Raw genomic sequence first — 25,281 nt, 5'->3', positions numbered from 1 at the left:
TTTTCATGTCACTCTTATTTTGCACAGGAAATGTATTTTCAGTGATTTTCTGCAACCTCAACTAGTTAGAGCTATTTCTCCCCTCTTCAGTTTTCAAACAGTTGAGAAAAGAAGCAGTCAGTGTTCAAAAGATGACACCTATTATATGTTTTGTCTTTGATTCAAAAGGTAAGGTTCTTTTTAGGGAGCCAGTTACCAATTACTGTGTCTTTTGTTGCTTATATCTTAGACTTAAAAAAAAAAAGGGGGGGGGGGGAGTGGAATACAGTACGATCCCTGTGTCAAATTGACTTTAGGATCTCAGGTTATTTTAAACTACCCAAAGGCCTACCTTCTTCAGTCTTCGTCATTAACTAGTTCGCGGATTTCATAATTTGAATAGAAAATGAGAACCCCGGGGGATTTGTGGAGGTGCCTTTTCATTCAGCTCTGCGCCGCTGCTTCTGGAGTGACGCCTAGGATGCAGCGAGGGGCTCGCGAGCCGGTGGCCTGGCCCCCGGGCCTCGGGAGGGTCTTCCTGCAAAGCCTGAGGAGCAAACAGTTCCGAGAGCCGGGAGCCCTTGCCGGCCTGGGATTTTTGTTTGTGGGTTGTTGATCCACCTGATTGGAATTCAGGAATTCTTCGCAGATTATTCGTGTTCCAGGAGCAGAGCCAGGAAGGAATTTGTTCCTGCCTGTGAGGGTGACAGGTGACTAGTGTCACGAGACATCTCAGGGCCTCAGGTGTGTCTTCGTGCTTTGCGGTTCTGACTTGTCAAGTCAGTAACCGTGGACTTTTGCTCTTTAGGGGGCAGTTTCTTGGTGGAGATTTGGTCTCTGTCTAAAGACTTTGCTTTTCCTCCCTCAAATGTGTTACCCCCTGTGATTTCTATAAAAATTCAGCAGCATGTTCCTGGAGAGTGGTGTGTGTTTGGGCGCGGGTGGGGACCAGAAAGCTACTTCGATGGTGTGTTCCTTTAGAAATAGTTGAGATGCTCGGTGTTATCAGAAGGAAATCGCCTCCTAGAGGACTGTGAAGCCTCTCCAGGATTGCAGGGAGGCCGGCCAGGCACTTAGGGGTGAGCGAGAGGCACAGACCGACCTTACAACCCATGTGGGACAACATGCGCAGGCGGCATCAGAACACACCGTGTCACTGGCCTCTGGAGGATTGAGAATTAGCTAGACCTTAAGAGAAGGCCTTTCGGAGGCCGCTGCTTTGGAGCAGCCTCTGGGTTTGATTTCACGCTTTGCTCTCTGCACATTCGTGCAAGAAGGGACCTGGCCAGGTACATTCAGGTCTGCCGGTAGTGTTCATAGCCAGAGTCCCTGCTGTTTTACCTCCTTCCTTCCTCTTAAAGAGTCATTACCCGAGAAGGTACCGTCTTTCAGGACACGTGTTCAGCGCACTGAGCTGTCGTGCGTTGATTCCAGCTGGTGTGATGTGCAGTCTTTTGTGTGCTGAGAGGTGGTTTTCCACCAGCTTTACTAGTTTAGCTTGGGAGGAGTCACACGTCCATGCTCGCGGGCGGTAAACGGAATCTGGTAAAGTAGGATCTAGGATGATTTTTCACCCGAATCTCCGTCGGTGGGCAGACCTCTCCCGTGGTGTCCGGAAGAGGCATTGGCGTGTAGGGCAGGGGCCGCATTTGTGTACAGGGAAATGCTTGCAGATCCCAGCGCGGCGGACGGGACCGAGACGGTTCCTCCCAGGAGAGTGGGAGGCGGTGCGGGGTGCGCGCCTCTGGGTCGCTCGTCTGAGACCCCCGGCAGCGGGACTCCAGGAGCAGCTCTCCAGAGTCCTTTCTGGAAGGACGTCAAAGGGCTGAGGAGGGAGAATGTTTCCAGATCGTTGGATGTTTAGGAAAAGGTGTCTTGGCCAGTGCGGCCGGGATTCCGTCTGGGCGGTTCATGGCGCGGCGCCGGCCTCGGGGATCAGCTGCAGGCCGCGAGGAAGCGGTTCGCGCAGACGGGACGGGATCTTGTGCCGGCGTCCGGGAAGCAGAGCCACGCGATGAATACTTCATGGTGTCTTTCTTGATGCCAAGACCATTGCATTCATTTTTAAGTACTATAAAAATGTCTCAGATTTTGTGGCTGCAAACTGTCTGTGGGACTTGGGTGTCTCCGAGCCGAGCCTAAGGTGGCGATGCAGTGCCACGCCCGGCGGCCCACGCGTGGCCGTCATGGGGCCGTGCCGTGTGTCCTGGCACAGGACACCGCCCTGCTCTGCTACCTTCCTGTGGGTCGCGGGAGAGGAAGGGAAGCCTGGCATCCGAGTTTGCACACAGCGTGAGGCAGTCGCCCAGCTCGGATGGTTGTGTGCGGGCGCCGGTTCCTGACTGTAAATCAGGGTCCTTTGAAACATTGCCGAGCGAAGCGCACCTCCCTTCATGGCCCTCCACGGGGCTCTCGAGTCTGCTGCAGTAATAAAGAGAGGCTGATTGCATCTGCAGCAAAACAATGGGAACGTTATTAAATTTCTCGACCTTGTTGGAGCTGCCCATAGAGCTGGTTCTCTCCGTACCCTGCACTGCGAGACCCTCCGAGGCCGGGCCGCTGGAAGGTCACTTTCGTTAGTGTTTGCAGAAGCCCTCTCGTGCCTCCGTGTTGCCGGGCCGGGAGCAGACCGGGAGTCCCGAGACCCCCGTCCCGTCCCGGGTGCGCACGACCAGCCCCTGGCAGCCCGCCCGCCTGCCTCGGGAGACTGGTGCTCTGAGGAGCCCGTTTCCTCTCTGGTGCTAAGTTGCTTGGGGTTTTTCCTCCTTCCTTTTCTAGCTTTAATGAGTCAAGATGAAACATTTCGATAAAGGTAATTTGGGGTCAAGAAGAGTTTAGAGAAACCATGATGGTGGCATTTTTTTTTTTTTTTTTTCTGAAGCAGCCAGACTCTCTGGCCGAGATTTCCTTACCAGGCCAATTGAGTCTTTTTCTAAATAATTTATCAGTTTGCCACGGGTGAAATATTTCTTCTGATTAAATTTAAGACTTGGCCTTATTACCTTGTCGGTACATAAATTCGTGTTGTGCGGGAGATTGAAGGGAAAACGCCAACTGTTGTTTCAGCTGAAAATCCTGCAGTTAAATAAACCTCACTCATTTCATCATAAGTCTCAACTGAAAGTTTTATTGGGAGATGGGAGCAGGAGATGATAAAGCTGAGTGTATACAGTGAAGAATTTATCTTTCTAAGATGTACCGACGTACCAGGGGTCTGGCAGTTTAGCACAAGTGTGGTTTCGGGCTGGGGCCGGCAGAAGACGGCAGAGAGAGGGGCTTGTCTCTCCATAGTTCTTTCCCCAAGGAGCTCGCAAACCACCAGCAAGGCCACAGCATCTTTCCTTGGGCTTTGAAATGCGGTTCTCCCGGGTGGCTTGAAAGCAGGTGTAATGGGAAATTGATGACTTCCTAGGGTAGACGAAGAAACCTGGCAGGACTTCTGCTGGCAGGTGTCTGAAGTGACCCTGACCGAGCCTGAAAGGGTCAAGAAGGAGTTTGGTGCCTCCCTGGGGCTTGACCTGCGGAACCTGTGTAGTGGCCGTGGGGGGCTCGGGGAGGTGCCCTGGGCGGCCTCCGTTCCTCCTTATGGGCGGCTCCTGGTCCCTGTCCACGGGGCACTCGGCGCGCATCGCGAGGTGGGTTCTCGGTGTCAGGCGTCCCTGCGGCTCCTCGCGCCTCTCAGGCCTGTCGCGCTGCCGGGGTGAAAGTTGGTTCTGCTGTTAGACGTGTTTCCAGAGGGTTTCCTGCCAGGCAGAGCACAGGGAGAGAACAGAGCCAGCGAGCCTCCGTCCCCTGGTCTGTCACCTGTGCAGAGCTGGTCACTGCTTTCTAAGTCACACTCACCCTTTCCTCCGGCCCGGCTCACGCGTCTCTGCGGGCCGCCCAGGGCACGCACCAGGGCACTGGCTCCGCACACCTGCCTTAGGCCGAGAGGTGGGGGAGGGCTGCCAGAGCCAGGGGGCAGCTTCGTGGGGCTCGCCCTGGGGCTTAGGCTCATCCCGCAGCAGCCCCCTGTGGGTTGTGGTCAGGGTGCTGCAGTCAGGCTCCCCGCACCCCACCTGGGGCCGACGGCACCCACCAGCTGCCAGGCGTTGGGGACGGTCCACTGCACCGCGGGTGTGAGGGAGCGGCTCTCATTCAGGGACCCGGGTGACCGGCCAGCTCTGTCCTGGAGTCGGTCACAGCGCTTGCGCCCATGGGCCGTGGCGCTGCATCTCTGCGGGGTGAGAGGAGGGCAGAGCAGCGGGTGCTATTAAAGCAGACCGCCCTCCTCAGCTGCCCCGTCAGCGCTGGTACCGGGATGTGGGAAAGGCCCTCAAGCAGTGGGTGGAAATGGCCTGGAAGGAGACCGAGCGCCCCGATGCCGTTGCCACACTGTCATCGCCTCTGCTGTCCCCCGGCCAGCCAGCTTGCCTTGCCTTCACCACCCTTTCCTTTCCCTGGGTCCTGAGGTCGGGCTTTCTCCACCTTGTATGTGTTTTTGCGACAAGCTGCAAATGAGGACTCCTAGCCAAAGGCAGCCTTGCGGATGGACGGCTCACTGTTGACATGACTCAGCGTCTGTGCCAAGCTCTGCGCATCCCGTGCGCATTCAGTTTCCATGATGGGGGTTCTCCTGTGGTGCAGCGGGCTAAGGAGCCTGCGTCCTCCCCACACGCGGTGGCTTCTGTCGCTGCTGTGGCCTGGGTTCGATCCCTGGCCCGGGAACTTCCACACGCCGTGGTTGTGGCCAGAACAATTTGCATGGCAGTGTTGACAAAGCCTCTGGTCCTCTTGGGGTTAACTGCTGTGTTTTGACAGTTTCGCTTCAGTGCGTTCTGCCCGGAATGTTAAGACTTGTACCTGTGACGAACATTTCATTTATATTTTGCTTTGGCCTTGACAGAGTCCCCAGACTTCGTCTTTAGCCCTTTTTTCAATCACTGCTCACCCGACAGCTTTTCCAGGTACGGTGCTCAGTGAGAATTCTGGCGTATGCTCGTCAGCTGAGGCCTTGTGTTCAGCCGTGCCCACACCTCCCCAGAGGCCATGGCATTGGAAACAGCCTCTGGCTGGAGTTTAGATCCTGCAAACCAGCTTAGCCCAACTCCTGCTACCAACCCATCTCCCATGGCTTCTCATAAGCGAGAACAAAGGCCTGGCCGTCCTTCTGCCATCAGAGCAGCTCCAAGGCATGACCCGGGCATTCTTTTAAAACCACAGCACACATGTTCAAGAAGAAAAGGAAAGAAATTGCTGCAGCCCGTCTGGAGGATAGTGGCCTGCCGTGCGACCAGAACTCTGGCTCTTTCCAGGGAGGGGCGAGGCCACGGCCTGGGCTTGTTGAATTTGGGCTTTGCTGCTTCCTAGAAATGTAACTTTGAGAAGTCGCCACTGAAGGCTTCTGATCTGTGAACGTGTAGGGCCAGTGGGGAAAGAGTGTGTCCGGGCAGGGGCCGCAGCGCCGGGCAGACCCTGCCCTGGAGGCGGAGGCCCTCTGGGAGGCGCGCAGCCCTGGGCGCCCCTCCAACCTTGTCCTTCGGCCCGGCGGCTCCGTTCCCCTCTCCTCTGGGAACTGACTGTTCGAAGGACCGTGTTTTCAGAGACTGATGCGGGCTTCACTCTGTCCTCGACAAGCCTCTCCAGCACATCGTCTCTCATCTTCATGCTCCTCTTAAGGAGACAGTTGTCTCTGTGTGTGGGGCACATTGCCCAAGAGGACCAAATGCCATCAGTTTGGGGACTCCAGCTGTGGTTCCAATGTCTGGCGTTCGGATTGTGTGTGCAGGGCTGGTTCCTGCGTTGCCCGGGGGCCCCGGAGGCAGAGGCGTGTGTGCAGGCAGCTCTGGAGGACGTGCCAGGGCTGGACGTAAAGATGCCTGCGGAAGTGCTGGCTCCAAGTCAGGAAGCAGAAGGCGTGGGGCTTTAACGAACGGGACGTGCACCTCGGTGGTGGCGGGAGGGAGCCCGCCGTACAACTGGGGAGAGTGTCGAGCTGTTTTCCGGCCAAGTGAGAACGTGCCCGTCGGCGGGGAAGCCGAACGGACTGGAGGGAAGGCCACTTCCGTTATGCTCGACCTCCCTTCCGGGGAGGCTGACTGTCTGGCACAGTGTATTCATGACGTGGGGCTTCACAGCGGCTTCCGGACACCCCCTCTCAAATGTCAGGGCGCTACTTGGTGTGACACATGGTGGAGTCTTTTGAAATTTTTAGGTGGAAGTCACAGGGCATAAAATTGTAACAGATCACACAGTGCGTGGCCCTCTGTGTCTGACCTGATCGGGCACCGCGGTTTCCGCCTCATGCACCTGCCATGGGGTGGTGTGTGCGTGTCGCTGACGCCGTCCTTGTGGCAGGCACGTGGACCGCGTTTTGTTGCTCCATCTGCCGGTGGGCATTTGGGTCGTTTCCACCTGGCGCTTGTGAGTAATGCCGTCGTGAACATTTGTGTGCAAGTTTTTCTGTGGTCAGACGTGTCTGGGCCTCTCGGGTACACACCTGGGAGTGAAACTGCTGGATCTTGGGTTCCGTTTTCCACTTTGAGGAGCTCCTGAGTTGTGTTGCATTCCTCCCGGCAGTTGGGGAGAGTTCCCGTGTCTCCCTGCCTCTACAGGGCGTGTATTTTCTGTATTTAAGAAACGCATATATTGTTCTAGCCGTCCTAGGGGCTATGAAGTGCTGTCTCATCATGGTTTTGCTTTGCTCAGATGTTGAATATCCTTTCACGTGCCGACTGGCCGTCTGTGTGTCTTTTTTAGAGAGATGTCTACTCATATCCCGTACCATTTGTTAGGTGGGTTATCTGCCTGTATTGCTGAGTTGTGGGAGTTCATGGCAGAGACTTTTAAACGAACTTAGCTGTGCATTTTGCTGTGAGGACCTGTTTCCCTTCCAAGCAGTGTGCCCGGTGTCCGCCGCAGAGGGGCATTGACTTCCTAAAACAGTCGTTGGCCTGTTGGGTCCGGCCGCTTACGACGTTGTCATGACGGGGGTCTGTGACCGTACGGGTACTTTTACTGTGTAACATCTATGCCTTGGAAGGTGTTTTTTGGGTTCCAAGAGCTGTGGTCCCCTCCACCCGGATTAAGTCACGGGGCGGAAGCCCGGGTCAGGGTCCCTGCCTGTGGAGCGGAGCGGCGGGGAGCCCCTCTTCTGTGCGGGGTGCCGGGTAGGAGGGGCCTCAACAGCAGGTGGGGCGCTGGTCTTCCGGCTGCGCCTCGTGCCCCGCAGCGGCCTGCTTTCCTTTCGGGAGCGCTCGGCTCCGGGACATGCCTGGTCTGCTCACGAGGCCCGTGTGGGCCGGGGTCTGTGTGGGAACCACACGTGGTGCCTGCCCCAGGGCTCGAGGTCTGCTGGGTCCCCTCGAAGCCTGTCACCTCACCACCCGTGTTCTGGCCCAGCTCACCACTTCCCTCCAGTTCTTCAGTCTGTCTGCTTGCTGCGCGTCTTGTTTGGATTGTCAAGCTTTAAATTCTCCCCCCAAAGCGTGTTTCACCGTTTACTGGGTAGCCGGGCTGTGCTGCCAAGACGACAAGGCTGGTGCCCCCCGGGGAGAGGCCAGGCATGACCGGAGGTCACCAAGGACGGGCAGCAGCAGAGGAGCACGGGCGAGTGGGCACCAGCCCAGCGCCTACAGTGCATCCACCCCACGGCTGAGGGTCTGCCCTGGCGCCCATGCGGTGTGGCTTCTCGTACTCCGCTTCATGTGCAGTGGAAGGGCCCCCACCCCCTCCCCCGTGGGGTCTGCAATACAGAAAGCCCGGGCACAGCCCCGCGTGCACGCGCAGAGCAAGGAGCAGCCCTGAGACTCAGACGCCGAGGTGCCCTTCCTCGGCGGGGACAGCCTGGCAGCGAGGCTCTCCAGGCCAGCCCCTCGGCCGTCCCTGCGCGGCCACATTGGATGGCCTTTCCCAGCAGGGAGAGACTGATCAGCCCCGCGTGGCTTTGGTTTGCCTTTCACCTGCGTCCTGCGTGTAACCAGCCCACCCGAGGGTCGATCCCCAGGGACGGGGTTCCCGCCCGCAGTCAGCTATGAGCAGGGGCCTGGGTGGCAGGAGCACAGGCCCCACGGGGAGGCCTGGAGAAGGGGCTCTGCCACTGTCCTCGAGGAAGTGTCTCCTTTCAAGGGCTGCCTGGAGGGTAGGTTTGTGATGGATTTTTAGTTTTGTTTGGATTAACCAGAAAGCCAATTTCTATAAAATTGAAGGAGAGAGCACAGATAATTGAGGAGAAAAGAGCTCAAGATTTGAGGAGATGGAGAGTCACCAAGGAGTGCTTTGGAAAACCTCGCAAATAAATGGGAAAGCCTGAATGAAAGACGTTTTCTAGGAAAATCAAAGGGCTGTAATGGACCTCGGAGGAGAGAGAGACTCGTGACCGGCGTGGAAGACGCCGGGGATGCTCTCGGGGCTCTTCCCCCACTCGTCCTCCTCTCGCCAGGGCCGCCAGCCTGCGGCGGCGCACAGCGGTCCCGGCCACTTAACTGCGCTCGTGCGAAGGTGCTGGAGCGCGTGAGGCTTCGCGAGCAGAGCCCCGAGGGAGCAAAGGTGTCCAGCAGTCGTAGCGCCCGCACGCGCACTCGCACAAGTCCGGCCGCTCCTCTCGTCGGAGGCGTCGTGGGCGTGTGTGCGACGGAGGTGCACGGCTGTGTTTGTGGGTCGGTCCGTCCGTCACTCTGCCCGGCCCCCTCTCCTGCAGGTCCCTGCAGTGAACCCGGGGGCCCCCGCAGCTGTTCTGCGTGTCCGCTTGCCCTGCGGCGTCTGGCTGTGTGGGGCAGTTCTAGTTCCGCAGACGCGTGCTTACGCAGATAATCCCGGAAACAGCGCACGGGACATCTGTCCCCGTGAGTCTGGGGTCGATGCAGAGGAGGACTTTGACCTTTCCCCCGAGGCCTTCTGCGTCCCTTGCGTGGGAAGGTCGTAACTGAGTTCGGTGGTGGCAGCAGGCGCCTGATGGAAAATACCCGCTCTCCGCGTGTCCCCCTGGGTGGGCGTGGGACAGCGAGGCGGGAGGACTCAAGTGTGCCTGGCTTCCAGGCTGCGAAGTCCAGGTGTAGTTCATCCTGCCCCTTTTGTCCTCTTGTTCCCGTGCATGTGTGTGATGGGAGCAGCCAGAAAGGCTGTGCCGGGGGCCTTCCTTCAGCCATTTTTGCCTTAGGGGCAGCTTCCGTTGCCTCCTGTCCGCAGGGATGTCTGGTCCCTCTGTCTGTGCACGGAGAGCCATGCAGTGGGGAGCACCGCCCTGAGAGCAGCATCCTGGGGGGGAGGGGTGGGCAGCATCCTGAGAGCAGCATCCTGAGCCGGGGGGGAGATGCAGTCCGGGTGGTCACCACCACCAGGCAGCTGGGGGACTGGCTGGAGGGTCTCTGCTCAGCAGGCCTGGTCCCTTTGCTTCGCTTACCGGCTCCAAGCATTGAACTAGGTAAGCTTATTAGGGGCACTTAACCCAAGAAAGGCAACGAATGGTGAGAAATCAGATGGTTATCTTAGTGGAAGGAAAAGTGTCATGTCAAATACTGTCTCAGGAAAAAACAGAGATAAATGTCCTGACAGAAGAGCCACGAGTGGACCCCACAGAGTTCACGTGGGGGTGCTGGGCTTGGAGAAACAGCCTGTCTCACGGCGGTTTGCCACCCGAGGAATGCAGCCGGCTAAGCACCTACCACGATACCTGCGCCTTTCCAAGCGCTCTCGTGCCGTGGGGCACGCGGGGTGGGCTCCAGCCGGCTGTCCCGGCCCCTTGGGAGCTGAAGGCCGGCGTGAGGACGGCCCTGCTGCAGGAACTGTGGGTTCTTGGTATAACCGCGAATGAGAGGGAGTGGCGGCTTTATGTATAATTTTAATGTTTTTATCAATGTGAAAAGTCTTGCGATACATAAAAATAGGAGAGTGAATGCCCAGCTCTGTGACAAGAGACTTGCGGATAACGGAAGTGACCTTTGGCTTCCTGTGCTCCTTTCGGGAAGAGGACCTTGGAAATGGTGGTGTCTGGGCTTTTGCCATCGGTCTTTTTAGCAGCAGCACTGGCCCGATTTCCGCAGGACGTGGGCTTAGGAGATGGGGTGGTACGCTTCCTCTCCGCATCCCTGTCATTCTGAAAATTAGACGTGCCTTTATTTCTGCAACTCTGCTGTTCCTTTGAGTCTGTTTCTACTCAGCGGATAGGAATTTTTCACCTTTTAGGCAGAGAAAAAGCCCAGGCGCTTGACTGGGGCCCTTGTGGGAGTCCAGTGGCCCTCGGACCTCCTTCCTGGGGAGGCCTTTGGGCTCATGGGCCTGCGTGGGGCGTGGGGCTGGAGACTGTCGAGGGATGGAGCAGCCCCAGGAAAGAGCGGGTCCAGCTCTGCAAAGGAACGTTGGAGAGCGGGCCTAGGCTCCAGCAAGGCTGTCTGCTTGCGAGGGAAGAGGGGAGTCAGAGTTTGAAGAGCCGGAACCTGATCTTTTATTCCTTTGGCTGCTGCCTTGGTCTGTCAGGTCCTTGTTTTGCTGCCGGAGTAAGCAGCTGACCTGCCCTCACTTCCCCAGGGCGCTCGTGGGGCTGCGTTGCACAAAGGTCTTAGTTACTGGGGTGACCCGAGGCGGCTGCTGTCACAGGCCCGTCTCCGCTGTCCCAGATGCCACCAGAAGCGTGGCTGCCAGAGGCGGCCCTGGCGCAAGGCTCTCTGGAGGCAGCGCTCGCCTGCGGGTGCAGGCTCTGGTCCAGCAGTGACAGCGTTGGTTACAGGCGTGTTTTGTCCATTTTCACGCAATGTGATTGGCGACAGGCCGCGGTTTATTTTCTTTTTGTCTCCCCTGCCCTCTCTTGTTGCTCCCTTCTTTTTTTTTTTTTTTTTTTTTTTTAGGGATAGTGTAAGTAGCATTTAATGAGAAAACATTCTTGTGTTTATGCTCTTAAGACATAGCCTCACCTTCTTGACTTCCTTTATATCAGTCGCGCTGGGAAACACCCCCTCTGGCCCGTCCATCCGGTGACCCCCCGAGGCCCGTGTGCACGAGGTTGGTGTGCCCCCGGATGTGGGTTCTGAGCAGCGCGGAAAGCCCCAGACGCCTCGCCTCCCGCCTTCACTCCGTGTCCCTGACGGCGACGTCCCCGTCACGTGCTCCAGTCCTCTGTTCGGACTGTTCCACCGTCATGCTCAGCCAGCTCCCCCCGCCACAGGCTCTCCCCTCCTGCGTCTCTGCCCTTCTGCCCGGGACCGGTTTCCTCCGACCCGAAAAGCCTCCTTCACATTTCTCCTAGTGCGTGTCTACTAGAAACACATTGATTTAGTTTCTCTGGGTCTGGAGTGTTTTACTTTTACCTCTGTTTTATTTTGGAAGGGTATTTTTGCTGGGCGTAGAATGCTCTAGCAGTTTCTTTTAGTGTGACAGTTTTTTCGTTTTTTGTTTTTTCTTCCAGTTTAAATGAGTTTAAAAGTATTTCCCCCTCATCTTTAGGCTGCTGTCCGTTCTGTTAAAAGGTTGGCTGTGAGTCTTAATATCTGTCTTTTGAAGCCCTCCCCCCCCGCCCCCCGCCGCGTGAACGCTGCCTTCTTGCCATCATTTCTCCGAGGGAGTCGCGGGTGGTTTCGTGTGCTGGCCTGCGGGTGCTCCCTGACCCCGTGGGTGAACACCTCTCATTAGTGTCACTTCACATACTGCTTCTGTCCTGTTCTGTCCCTTCTCTGGAACCTGGATTAGAGGACGTGAGACCTTTGCACCAGACGTCTTTCTCGCGTCTGCTCAGTGGGTTTTAGGGGTCGTCTTTGCTCTGCTTCTTCCTGCTGTTCTGTTGAGTGGCTCTCAGATCCTCTTTGCTTATGGGGTCCAGTCTGCTCTTTAGCCAACCTGACAAATTCTGGATTCCATTGTATTTTCTCTTTTCTAACTTCCATTGGGCTCTTCATTGACTGTTGATGGCTGGTGAAGATCTCTGCCTTGCCACCTGTCTGCACGAAGACATCGGCTCTGAGTTCTGGACGCCTGTTCCCTTCACGTTAACGTCTCTGCACGGGACCTGTGTTAGGATCAGTGGCGACACGGCGCCGACTCCGGGGCCGACTCACCATAAAGGCCCACCTGTGGCGGGCATGGTCCTGGATGCAGCGTCGGGTCCCCGGACGGGGGTCTGTGACCTGGAAGACCCCCGAGACCACCATGAGCTGTCACAGCCCCTCAGCTGGGCCCGCAGGGGACCCTGGGCAAGCCTGTGTGTGGATGGTTCCGAAGCGAGTTGGCGCAGGTGGAGGGCATCTGCCTGTGAAGCAGAGGTGTGGGCGCGCCTGAGCTGCCGCCGGGCTCGCTTCCCTTCCGTGTCCACGCAGGCGCCGGAAGCGACAAAGCTGATCCCCTTGGTGGCAGCTCTTTTCCTGAGTAACTGTCGCTGAGGTGGCCTCCTTTCCTCAGCTACGTGGGAAGCGGGGGTGCCTCTTTGGCTTCCTGATGCTCTGAGGAAAGAGCAGCTGTTTGATACAAATTGCAGCCCCAGCCTGGAGGAGCAGAGCTGGGAGGGCCTCCGGGAGGTCTCCTGGCGCTGGAGCCCTTCTCAGGCTGCCGCCCTCCCCGTCCTCCCGTCCCAGGCCACCCACAGGCACTGCGTCCCTGAGCCGGGACTGCTGCTGTCTTTGCTACATGCCAAGTCCTGCTGTCCTGAATCCCTCCCGCTCCCCATGCCCTTGGCCTCGGCCCCCTGCACCTGGGCACGACTTCGAGGTCAGCCTTCCAACCCCCAGCCCATCCTGCTCCCACCAGCCCAGGGCTCAGAGCTTGGGGTGATCGGGCTTAAGCCCGAGGTAGGGGTCAGGTTGGGGGCACAGGGAGGGGCTCGTCCTGGGTCAGGACTGCTCTGCAGTCCTCGGTGGTTCAAAGTCCGGCCCGAGGGGTGCAAGAGGCTGGAGGGTCTCGGGAGGTGGCCCGGTGCCCCCTTGTGTCCCGCTGAGGCTTGCCTGGGATGCTGCTGGGCTCACAGACCCGTCTGTCAAGAAGGGCGTCGCGCAGCCACACCTGGGCTGTGCTTTTCATTGCCTCTGCTCGCCTCCTGTCCTTCCACGCGGCCTGAGGGTTTCCCCCCACACACTCTTCCTAGAGTTTCCGTCGCTGCTGCGAAAGGGGGCTTTCCCCTCCCCTCTCCCGGTGGGCGAGCATGCTGGCCCCGTTCCGCGTCGGCTGTCGCCCTCTCGCTGGGGTCTCGCTGCCCCAGGCCAGGCCTCTCACTGAGGTTCTGCGGCCTGGCTGCCCTCGAGCGTCCAGTCCCTGGGCGTCAGGACGGTGCTCAGGCCCGCCCGGTCAGGGCAGCAGATGCGGAGAAGCCCAGAGAGGCCTGCCCCATTGCGCCTCTTTAAATCGCTCAGTTTAGGACGCCCCTTTTTACCTGCCGTTCCACCAACGGCCGGCTTTGCAAGCCAGTTTTCGGTGTCATTTGCATACGGTGACACGTGCAGCTCTTAGGCATTTCGTCTGATGAATTTGGGCAGTTGTGCGCTCCCTTTAATCACCACTGAAAACAAGCCGAGAACACTGGGTCTCCTAGAACGTTCCCTGGGCCTTTCCCGGCCAGCTCCTCCTGGCCAGGGGAAACCACTGCCCAGCAGCCTTCTGTCCCCAGAGACTGGTTTGGCCTCTCCTTGACCGTGACACACGACCACACCCCGGGCCGTCTGCAGTGTGGGCTGCTTTTGCTAACATCATGCATTTGAGGTTCACGCACGTTTTCGCGCCTGCGGGTGTCTCGCTCCCCCTTTTGACCAAGCGGTGCTCGTTGCGGGCGCGCACGCAGCCCCGTCTCCCTCCTCCTGCTGCGGGTTATTTCCAGTTGGGGCCGCGGTGAGCAGAGCTGCTGTGGGGGTTTGTGTACAAGCCTTTGGGCATCTGTTTTCCTTCTCTCGTGTGAGTACCCAGGAATGGAACTGCAGGTCATGGGTAGTTGCATGTTTTCCATTATATTTTATAAGCAGCTCTAAATTGACAAAATGACAAAAAGCATCTGTTTTCTTTGCAGAGCCAAGCAATCTGCCGAGAAATGTTATTTACAGTTTTCTCCGCCTACTCTGGAGATGTGAAACATGAGCACAAGCGAGCTCGGAGGTGTTCGGCTGTCTTTGAATGAATTCTTAGGTTCGACGTGGGGCATCACTCTCCTCTCTAAATGTGTACTTCTCCTGGTGGCGGGGAGTGCATAGGCCATTGGTGCTTATTGTGGAACCAGGCGTGTCAACACACGCACAATTTAGAAATTAATCACATATTAAGTGCTTTTACCCATCACTGGGTATGAGAAAAAGTGACTTGTGGCTTTAAAACCCCTTGAGTCCATCCCTGACGACAGCCCCCTTGTTTTGCAGAGGGAGGGCTGTGTGCTTTCACTTGTTTTCTTAGGGTGTGAGGAGAGGGAGGGAGTGTGTGTGTGAGTGTGTGTGTGTGTGAGAGAGAGAAAGAGCAAGACCCCAAATGGACCCGGGTCCCCTTGCCCTGTTTGTGGCAGTTGTCTTGGTACCATTTCTGAAGCCCACTCGGCTGGTGTGGGTTCTCGGGTTCCCCTGCCCTCGTGAAAACACGAGACAGTAGGCTGGCTCTCTACAGGTTTTGCTGTCACAGGCAGTCCCCTGGGAAAGACCGTGGCTCTTTGGGTGCAGATTGCACGGGTGCTTCTGGGCTCTCCCCGGGGAAGGCCTCGCTGGTTGTGACGCTCCCAGGCGAGGGCCAGCTGCTGGCCTGCGGGCCTCGTGGCTCTGCTGCCGGGTGGGGCCCTGGGAAGGCTGCCTTCGCCCTCTGACCAGTCCAGCTTCCCCACTTCCCGAAAGGGGCGCTGGAGGAGGCTCGTCTCAGTGATAAACAGCATGGACTGCCAGCTGTTTAATTCTGAGGGCAGATGCATTTAGCTGTGTTCGTTTTTGCTCCCTTTTCAAGGAATAGAAGCAAAACCTGTGAGAATTATTTGTAAGCCCAGTATTGGTTTTCTGCTTCAGGTGCTGGCATCCCCCGCCCCCTGCTGCTTCTCTGCATCCTCTTCTCGCTCTCCCCCCCCCCTCGACCCCCGCCCTTGGCCTGCCCCCGCCCGTCCTCTTCCCTCCCTCCCCCCGTCCTTCCCTCCCTGCCTCTCTTCCTCCTCCCCCCATCGCCCCCTTCCCTCTCAGCTGGTCTCCTAAGAAGCACTTAGTGTATTCAGAATCCTTGACCTTGGCCAGTCTGGGGAAGTGCTGCTTAATGAGGAGATGAGGACGAGCGAGGAGCCCAGGTCTCTAAAGGAATCAGGCTTGATTCGAGGATGAAGCGCTTACAGCGTGGGGGTTGTTACCCGCGAAGTGCCGGAGATAAATGCTTCATTCCTTTCAGAAGGACCTAGGATGTTTCTCACAAGGAGCAATAGCTCTTCTAAGTTTCATGTCCAGAATATTCACGGCGTTTCCATCTGCATCACTCCTCCAAAGGAACAAAAGTCTTGTTTTGTTGTCTGCACTGTGGAGACCTCCTTCTTTCCAGTATTTTCCCGCACTTCTCCTCTTTTTCCTCTCTCGTTGCCAATTAAGATATTTGAAAGGAAACCTCAGACCCTTCTGCGCTGGTGACCTGGGGCCTGGGATTCCAGCCTGTCTTCCTAATTAGTGGCTTGCTGGCTGCGCCACATCAGAGGCCTGCGGGTTTCCTGGGGAGATCACTTCAGACGGGAAGCCAACTGAAGACCTTGTCTGATTATTGGGGTGCATCCGAGCCGCTGTTCTCACGTCTCCTCGAGAAGCGTTTCCTTTCAAAGGGCTAGAAGCTATTGGAAGGTCTGGGAAAGTCTGCGCGGGAGGCATGCAGGAAGACTCGCGTGTCTGGAACCCTCCACGGCAGTTTCCTTCTCGCCAGTCTGTTTCTGTGCCTTCTTGCTGTCGCTGTCCCTCTCCTGGGACCTGGGGGGGTGGGGGGTGGAGGGAGGAGGCCAAGCCCTTTCTCTGCAGGATTCTCTCCTGCATTTTCTCTTTCCCTCAGTGTGCGGCGCTGAGCCTGCTGCCACTTGGGGGCTGCGCCCGGAGCAGTGGCTGTCCCCCAGTCTGGCTTATGAAAACGGACCCTCTTGATCATTCTTTCCTTCCCCTGCTACGAACCCGAGAAGATTCTTCTTCCCTCCCGGTGTGGCCTGGTGGAGGCATCCGAGGTGACGTGGAGGTCGGAGGTCGTCCCAGGACCCGGAGCTGGGGGCTTCAGGGGCCTTCGAAGCACGAGGGGCATTGCTGCGGGCACGAGCGAGGCCGCCTCGGACCCAGTCACCATGCTGGTCGGAGTGCGGGGGAGGCTAAACCCGCCACCGTTCCTGCCGGGTCCGAGGCGCCAAAGCATCGCCGAGTGTTTGCCGTCCGCAAGCACGTTGCTGGTTGCTGTGGATGTGGAAAAGCGCCGAACTCCAGGTCTCACAGGGGAAGCAGACACCGGTTCGTTGATGGGTTCATGCCGTGAACATAACTGGGGTTATTCTAAGGCCGGAGTCAGAGCGGAGCCTAGCGTGATCCGTGTCACTGTGGAGCACGGAGTCGGGGAGATGGTGACGGGCACGGAGCGCCGGGCCTGGGGCACCGTCTGGAGGCGGGGAAGCTGCTCCCTGAGCGTGGGTAGCGGAGGTCCCGACCGGAAGTCTCTGCAACCCCTTGGTCCCCGATCAAGTGCTCAGGGCTGGCTTTGGCGCCGGCCAGCAGCTGCTCGGCGTCGTGGGCTCAGAGGAGCGGGGCCGCGGAAGGCGGCCTCCATGCGCCTTCTGTGTGGCCAGGCCGTGACCGGCGGGCGTGGATGCCAGTGCCCTGGGCGGGGGAGGCACCGTCTCCTTTGACCTTTTCCGGGGACCAGCCCCGAGAGGAGAGTCTGCTCTCCTCCTCCCCGGCTCCTGTCATCATTCCTTACCTCCCACCTCCCCGTCGGTGCAGGGCGAGGCCGCCCGAGGTAGAGGAAGCCTGGGCTTTGCGAGGCCGGGGGAGAAGCAGCTCGGGACCCTGCCCTGAGCTGGCCAGGTCTGAGCGCGGAGGGAAGGGGACCCGGCCGGGCCCGGCAGCCGAGGGAGGACAGGGCTCCCAGGGTAGACCGCGAGCCTGAAGAGCGCTTGGCACAGGGACCCAGGGGCCCAGGGATCTCCCCCCGGAAAGCCCCTGCAAGTCCCGCTGCGGGTCCTTTCCCTGGTCCCGCTGTTTGCAGAATGTCTTTCTCTCAGCTGTTTGACGAGCGTGGAACGTGAACAACTGAATTTGAAAGGCAGTGTGTTTTCCCACGTTGAAGATGGTCCTGGAAGCTCTGTGTCTGAGCCCTTCTGCCCCGGTCATGTCCGTCTCACGCTGTGGCCTTTGTCTGGCTGCGTCTCCAGAGGCCGCGGTAACAGGGTGATGACAAACTAGGGACGACGTTCATCTTCTCGGAGGTTCCGTGGGGCAGATGCGGGGCTTCTCGTCTGCTTTCCACCCTCCGGAGTTTGGGCCCCAGGTCACGGAGGCGACTTGAAAGACGGCAGTGAAGTGGGCGGCGTGGTGGTTGGGATGAAGCACGTGGAACCGGGTCGTTGTCGCTTTCTGTTCACCTGGGGCCTCCAGAGGCCCCGTGTGTTGATGCAGGCTTAACCTTTCTGTGGGATCTTTTTAGGGGGAACAGCCTCCAGGATCTGCCATTTTGCCGAAAACCTTCAGAGGGGAAGAATGACCTGCAGACGCGGGGGTCCGAGAAGCGAGGGGATTCAGTGCCCGCACGTGCCGGGGGCTCCATGCAGCAAGAGCATCTGGCTGTGCCACAGGGCCTTTTCTGGGCTGTTGGTGCTGCAGACCGCACATGTCCCCGAAGAGAGGTCATCTTGTCCCTGCGGGGGGTGGGGGCCTGAGGGGCAGCCCAGTGTTACCTTCTGGGGTGTTCCCACGCATCTGCACCTGCCAGTCACGAGCCCCCATGCCGCATGGTCACAGTCCTGCCATCCTGCGGCCTGCCTCTGAGTTCTCCCAGGAGTGCTCCGTGGGCCACGCTTCTACACGGAGCCTGTGGGGGGCGCCCTTCCAGGCCGCCGTGGGGAGGCCTCACTCTCTGCAGGCGGGACCGAGCCCCAGTGACATGCTGGCTGAAGGTGACCCTCCCCGCGTTGGTCTGCCTGGGCAGGCCTCTGCCACAGGCCCTCCGCCTGCCCTTTGCGTGGTGATGGCGCCCCGTTTGTGATAAATTTCGTGGTCCTCCCCCTCATTTATTTTCAAAGGAGAAAGCGGGACTTTGCTGCTTGCTCTCATGTTTGTATTTCTCTTCTGTCTGGCTTCCTGGCAGCCTTCGATTCTCACTAGTAGTTGCCCAGACCCTTCTGTGTGGGGCTCTGTGGCAGAGCCCAGAGGTCCTGGGCGGGAGGGCCTGCGTGGGGCCGGGGGAGGACAGCGGCCCCCCTTCCTGCGGCCGCAGCCTGGAGCATGTGGAATTTGTTGAAAACAACCATTTTAAGCGCAGATTTCGGTCCCCAGCCAGTGTTTTGTAAGGACAAGTTCAGCATCAGCAGGGAAGAGGCTTGGGGGGTCCCATGGGCTCCCTGCCCTCCTGGCCCTGGCAGCCCGGCCTGCCTGCCCGTCAGCCGCGCTCACCCAGATGGGGCTGCACCCAGCTCCCACCCGGGCCCGTCCCCAGGGCTTCAGTCCCGGCGCTCGTGGTCTAACAAGAAGGCACCCTCGTGTCCTTCCGAGGGGCCTGCTGTGTGAGCGTGAGAGCGGCTGTCCTGTGACCCCCGTGGCCATCAGCCCTGGTCATCCCTCAAACTCCGAGTGACGTTTCTTCCCGGAGCCCGGTCAGGCTGCTCCACGCTGAGGCCGCCGAGCGCTCTGCACCTCCGGGGGCGCCGCTGCCTGAGTGCCCCCCGCCGGCCCGGGGCCCCCTTCTTGTCTTTGAGGCTGGAAACACAGCTGTCTCCGTTAAAGCCTCCCTGCTCTGTGGCCCACCGGCCTGAGCCACCAAACCTGGCGGGCGCCTGGTGGGGTCTCTGGGAGCTGCGCCCTCCCCGCCTCTCCCGCCCGACCTCCTGCTGTAACTCCGGGTCTTTACATGCGGGACCCAGTCTCTTGTCAGCTTTGCCCGTTAGCTTGTCCTGTTTGCAACCCCTGACGCCACGGTCCGTCCAGAGCTTTGCTGCCAGCTCGGGAGTTCTCGACCCCCCAGAAAAACTCTTCACAGTGACTGCTGCCCGGTGCTGTTCTGCTGTCCCCCTTCTTCTCTGTAGCATGCGTCACCTCTAACATGTTGGGTGATCCCCCCCCAACGTGGTAAAACACGTGAGCGTCAGCTTTACCATCGTGACCACGTGTGAGCGTGCCCTCCACTGGTATCAGTCCACTCACGCTGTCGTGCAGCCGGCACCCCTGTCCGTCTGCAGGATCCTCTTGGTCTCGTAGAACTGAAACTCCGTGCCTGTTCAACACAGGCTCCCCCGCCCCTGACACCCGCCGTCCTCCCTCCTGCCTCCCTGGTTGTGACTCACTACGAAGTTTTATATTTACTCTGTTTGGTGTCTGCTTCCCCCCTCAGACCGTGAGCTCCAGGAAGGGAAGACTGTGCTGCTGGGACTGCAGTGTGTCCTGGGTCCTGACACGCAGTAGGTGTTCATCCTGGTGTAGGGCCTGGCACACAGTAGGTGCTCGTCCTGGCACAGGGCCTGGCACGCAGTAGGTCTTTGTCCTGACACAGGGCCTGGCACGCAGTAGGTGTTCATCTTGACACAGGGCCTGGCACGCAGTAGGTGTTTACCCTCATCTTGACCTGTGACCTGGCTTATGCAGCCTTACTCCCCCTTTTCCTTATACACATCTGGTCCCTCTCAGGCATAATCCTTCTGTGTAGCCTCAAGGATCCCCTGTCAGGGGGCGGCCCCTGCTGGGCGGTGAGGAGCCCAGGGCCGGGGGGCCCAGGGTTTCACTCTGCTTGGCCATCTTCCGAGTTTCTCTGCTCCATTCTTTTCTCGTTTCTCAGAGTCCAGAGCACGTGGTGTTTATCTGGTCCTGCCCTCAGCGTGCTTTGGTCCTTCCCTCTAAGGCTTCGTGACCCGCGTCCCAGCTGCCCGCCTGGGTTCCACTCTCCCCCTGCGCCCCACCGAGCACGCGCCCTGCACTGAGCGTGTTCCTGCCGGGCGTCCAGGGTAAATCAGTGCTCGCACATTACTGGTCTCTCTTCTCTTCTCCTCGGTCTCCGTGTCCACAGTGCTGCGTCAGTTACTGCAGCGACGACCAGGTGATGTGGGGCGGGAGTTCAGGTGGGTTAGGAGTCCTTCAGGAAAGACGCTTAAGAATGGGGTGGAGAAAGGGGCCTGCTCAGACGGTGCGGCAGTTCCTAAAAGACTGGGAAGAGATGCAGCTTCGCCTGGGCCCGAGGTCGTGGGCGCACCCTGAAAACAGCATGCGACGTACCCTGTGCCCTAGGTGAGGCGGGGCTCGTTAAAGGCGCGTTACTTTTCGGCGTTGTTGTGAAGGAAGAGCTTGCGGAGCTGCGTGTCTCATGTGCCACTCCAGGAGCCGCTGCAGCGTCAGAGCCCCTCCTCCGTTCCAGGCATTATTTCCCACGTACCTTCCCCCCATTGCTCCTTTTTAAAATACAAGGTTAATAAGTGGATTTATCTTCGGGGAAAAAAAAAAAAAAGGACATGTCGCAAAATAGGCGCTTGAGCAGCTACGTACTCAACTAAGCACCTGCTCAGACTCGGAGGTTGAGGGAAGAGCGGTGGGCTGCAGTCTCCCTCCTGGCTGTCATCTTCACATCGCTTTTGCTCACTGTCTTGGGATTCGGTTTCGTTAAGAATCGCAGGGGGAGATAACAGTGGCGTAAGTGAAGTTGAAGCCCCTCATGTGAAGCTTGTGCAGAAGTGCCAGTCAGGCTCTGTACTATCAGAACCTCACAGGGGCTCCATCCTTTCCCTCGCCTCGTTCCCCAAGGTAGCTGCTGCAGCGCCAGCCATTACATATGCACTTTACAGGAAGGGACCAAGAGGGAAGAAGGCCCTTGGGCTCACAGTTCAGGATGCTCCTTAAAAGTTACACTGAGTACTCTCACTTGGCAACTGGAAAAATTGTCTGGGTGGCTCTGTGCCCACGTAAAAAGTGGGGGTTCTGTTATTCAGGAAACGTGTGAGACAGATATTGAAGAGAGCTGGCCATCTCTGGCATGAGCACCATCCTGGCTGATGCTCATGCCGAGAATGGTTTTGCTTTGGCATGTCTGGCTCTCGTTCTGAATTGGTTCCAAGTAGCTTGGGCTGTGATCAGATATGCGTTGAGACTGGGAGAGTGGGCTGCCCAGGCGAAGGGCCCAGGGAGCCTGGAGCTCAAATGCCCAGGTGACCGCTCCTGCTTCGAATTAGCACACAGGCCTGTGGCTGCGAGAAACGTAGGTTCACAGCAGTGTCTGGCCCGGCCCGGAAGCTGGTGCTGCACTTGTGGTAACTGTCTTGGCTGCTGAGGGGACTTTTCTCTTTACATTTTTCTGATTTAGGTCCCCACAAGATTTTTCATCACCTATAGACATGTCATACTGCAAATATAGGGAAAATTACCTAGGTCTCGGCTTCATGTATTAGCATTTCTGAGAATTCTTAAGAAAAGAAATTGCTAAGAGGCTAATAGAATATTCCTAGATGCGATGTGTAAATACCAGACCTTCTCGGACGAATGGTCAGGAGCCCTGCCTGGAGACGTCCCCCTTCCCGCGACAGTCGGTAGGGTGGGCAGGCAGGCAGAAGGCACAGGGCAGGGCCGGCTGTCTCACTGGCTGCTGGCTGGCTGGGTGCTTCGCCTCGGGCCTCAGTTTACACACCTGTGAACCGAGGGCCGCCACAGTGTTGACCTCGGGGGGTTGCTGCAGACGCTTAAGGACAGATGTGGTGTGCATAAAACACCCATTAAAGCTTAGCTCTTCGTATTTTTTATTCATGTCCATTGTATGTAAAAGCTACTGGTTCTGGAGCTCCCGTTGTGGCTGAGCAGTTAATGAACTTGACTAGCATCCACGAGGATGCGGGTTCGATCTTTGGCCTCGCTCAGTGAGTTAAGGGTCTGGTGTTGCCATGAGCTGTGATGTAGGTCGCAGATGTGGCTCGGCTCGTGTGTGGCTGTGGCTTTGGCTCTGGCGTAGGCTGGCAGCTCCCATTCGACCCCAGGTCTGGGAACCTCCTTGTGCCATGAGTGCAGCCCCAAAGAGACAAAAAGACCAAAAAAAAAAAAGCTACTAATCTTTGTCATTAATATTTAAGAAACAGCTGTCAAAAAGTAATTTTAGAAATTTGGAAGTTCTGAAAACTTTTTCCGTATTTGGTGCCAGAACCAGACCTGAATGACATGAGGCCAATTAATATGACTGTTTGTAGGTTTATCCACAGAAATATTTGTGTTTGTTCACCGTTACTGTCTTTCTAAAATGCAGAGTTGTGAGTTCTAGACCGTACCTGCCCCTGGGTTGTAGGTACGTGCAGTGACCCCCGGCTCCCCTAGCCTTGCGCACAGAGGCCCGCCCATCCCAGCGCCCTGCAGGCTGGGGCTCCAGGGACGCTCCCGCAGCTTGACCAGGCAGAGAAGCGATTCGGAGCCAATCTTACATCTTGAATGGCTGCACCCGGGGAAGGAGGGCACCTCATAATCTTTTCTCCGTAGCTTTCAGAGTTTTGTTTTGGGGTGTGCTCACCTGCTTCTGGCTTGCTCAGTTCCTTCCCTGGCTTCCGAGTTGCTGTCTCTGTATTCATGGTTCTGGGACTCATTTTGTCGTATGAAACTTGAAAAGGACATAATTTACCAGGGGGATGGATTTAGAACGACTGTTTATTTTTCCATTTCTTCTTACTATACATGTGCTTTGTAGTTTTTATGACTCACTGCTAAACTCCTGGCTAAATGCTGGGGTGCCAGCCTCTGGCATCGTTGCTACAAGTGAGACACAGGTAAGGCAGTGAGTGTAGGAGGCCGTCTACTGCCCTAAATCGTCCTTCAACCCTGGGCGAATGCTGAGGAGGGCCAAGCCGTGGTCTGTGGGCCTGCAGTCCCAGATAGCAAGCCGTCGGCATAGAACCGTCGGTGGGGAGGCTGCCACCGCGGTCGGTCGGGAGGAGCGGGAGGAGCGTGGCTCCCGCTCAGGCTTTCTGTTCATTTGCTGATTCCGCTACTCTGACTCCACAGAGATGCTAAGGATAAGCCGGCTCTTTCCTTTGGATGGTGAATTTCAAGGGCGTTTGTTGCTGCTTTCCACGGCCACCCTGACCAAGGGCCCCGGACCCTAGCAGCTCAAAGCGCAAAAAGCCTTTGTTTGCTCCCAGTTGTGCAGTTTGGGCTGCGCCTGGCTGGCCGTTCTGCTGCTGGTTTCTCCTGAGGCATTCGGGTGGCCGCCACCATCGGGAGCTTGACTGGGCCCGGAGCCCAAGATGACAGCGCTTATATATCCGGTGCGTCGGCCGAGGTGGCTGGAATGGTGTGGGCCAGCGGTTCATCGCCTGCTGGGTGTTCCTCCCAGCAGGTGGCTGGCTCTTATTCGTGCGAGGCGGCTCGGGCACTGGGGCGGGAGCATTCTGAGGTCAGCTCCCCGGGCAGGTGCTTGTTAGCCCTCTGTTCACCTCGCGTCTGTGAATGCCGTTGGCTGAAGTGGTTGTGGGCGGAGGGTGCGTGTGGGAGGGACACTCAGGACGGGAATACAGGCAGGCACGCTTTCTTAGGAGCCAGCAACATCTCAAGTGTCATTATCAACTGACGGATTTAAACATATTTGGTGGGTTTTACTTCATTGCCATTTTCAGGACTATTGAAGCTCATTTTGTCCCGTCTTTATCTAGTAGGGGCTTCTTGTGGTTGGCTTTGCTCCCAAGTCACTTTACATGTCCTTGTCTCTTGTGCTTCCTTGCTCTCTGGTTGTGACAAGATGGGTGCAGGTTCATCTTGTACCTTTCCTGTCCTGGACCTGGAAGAAGCCATCTTTCCAATAAGTTTTGGTTTCCTTTAGTTAGAAATTTGTATTTCAAGACCTCAGTCTCAGAGCTAGGCATATTCATTGCTATTGCATTGGCCATTTTTTTCTGAGGCCTTTTCAGAGGGTGCAGCTGGGATTGTATTGTTATTCTTATATGCAGTTGATACTTGTTTGTTTGTCCTTACCAGTTCCTCTGCATCGCAGACTTCCCACTGGAATCCTTTCCCTCCTTGTCTGTATTCCCTCTTTGGGGATGAACTTTCTCAATTTCTGTTAACTTAATGTATTTTTATGTTCCGTTGTTCCAGAGGTACTGGGCATAGAGTTACTTGCCATTTATTTTCTCACCTTACGTTGGAGCTGTGATTCCATATTTTTTGTTTTCTAGTGTTGCTTTTGGGAAGTCAGCTGTCAGTCTAACTGCTTCTCAGTTAGGGTGTGTCTCTTCTCCCTGTCTGCTTTAGGGCATCTCTTTGCTTAGAGCTCTGCAGGCTCTTTCTTGTGTATTCAGGATAAATTTCTTTTTAATCATTCTGCTTGAGAGTCAGTGGGCTTCTGAAATTCAGGCATTGGCGTCTTTCATGATTTCTGATAATTTCACAGCTGTCATCCATTTAAATATTGCCCCATTCCCTCCTCTCTGTGACTCGTATTAAAACTCTGTTGGACCTTCTCACTCTGTTCTACAAACTTTCCCTATTAACCTCTTTCATATGTTCCATTGTTTTATCTCTGTGGCTGTATTCTGATTTCTTCAGGTTTAACTTCCAGTTCACAGATCTTTTGTTCAGCCATGTCTAATCAACTGTGAAGCCTTTCCAATTTCTATTTGAAGTTCTAGTAGGACATTAATTTTTTTAAACAAATCCGTATAGATTTGTTTTTTAAACAAATCCGTATAGTTGTTTTTCATGCCTCCTTGTCCTAGTCTCATATTTTCTTGAAATATATCAAGCAAAGTTATTTCCTGTCTCATTATGATGAGATCTGAAGTCTTTTTGCCTCTGATTCAGCTATGGTTTCTGCTGGCTTCGTGTCATGGTGCCTGTGTACCTTTAAAATATTAACTAGTTATTTTCCTTTGAAATTTAACTATGGAAAATCCTTGAAACTTGAGATGAAATTGGTTGTTTTCCAAAACACTTATTACATTGACGTCTGTCAACCACTTTGGGGCCGTAACGTCAGGGTTATTTAAAGTGCTGGCTTAAGGCTTTTCTTTCCCGCTCAGACGTGGCTTTGCACGTTAAGGCCAACTTTCTCCCTCTCTGTACCCCTGGGGTAGAGACAGATCGTTTTCTGCAGAGCCCCTTGGTGTGGCGGTTTTACTTTAGATAAACTTTACTCTGAGTCTCTAGCCCTCTGCAGGCCCAGCTTCCTGGAGGGACAGGCGCTCGGGCTCCCCAGCTGGCCCAGACCTTGGGTGCTGTCTCCTGTCCT

At 56.7% G+C, this 25,281-nt stretch overlaps 1 protein-coding gene across 4 annotated transcripts in view; it reads left to right on the top strand.

The window, feature by feature from the left end:
* Nucleotides 1-25,281, top strand: part of RPTOR (regulatory associated protein of MTOR complex 1) — a 280,347-nt gene that overhangs the window by 78,041 nt on the left and 177,025 nt on the right. The gene's annotated exons all lie outside the window — the stretch shown is intronic.

This window comes from Phacochoerus africanus, chromosome 14, assembly GCF_016906955.1.
Source record: "Phacochoerus africanus isolate WHEZ1 chromosome 14, ROS_Pafr_v1, whole genome shotgun sequence".
Classification (NCBI taxonomy): Eukaryota; Metazoa; Chordata; class Mammalia; order Artiodactyla; family Suidae; genus Phacochoerus; species Phacochoerus africanus.
The sequence above is the reverse complement of the archived record's forward strand: the minus strand, read 5'-3'. Positions and strand labels throughout refer to the sequence as shown.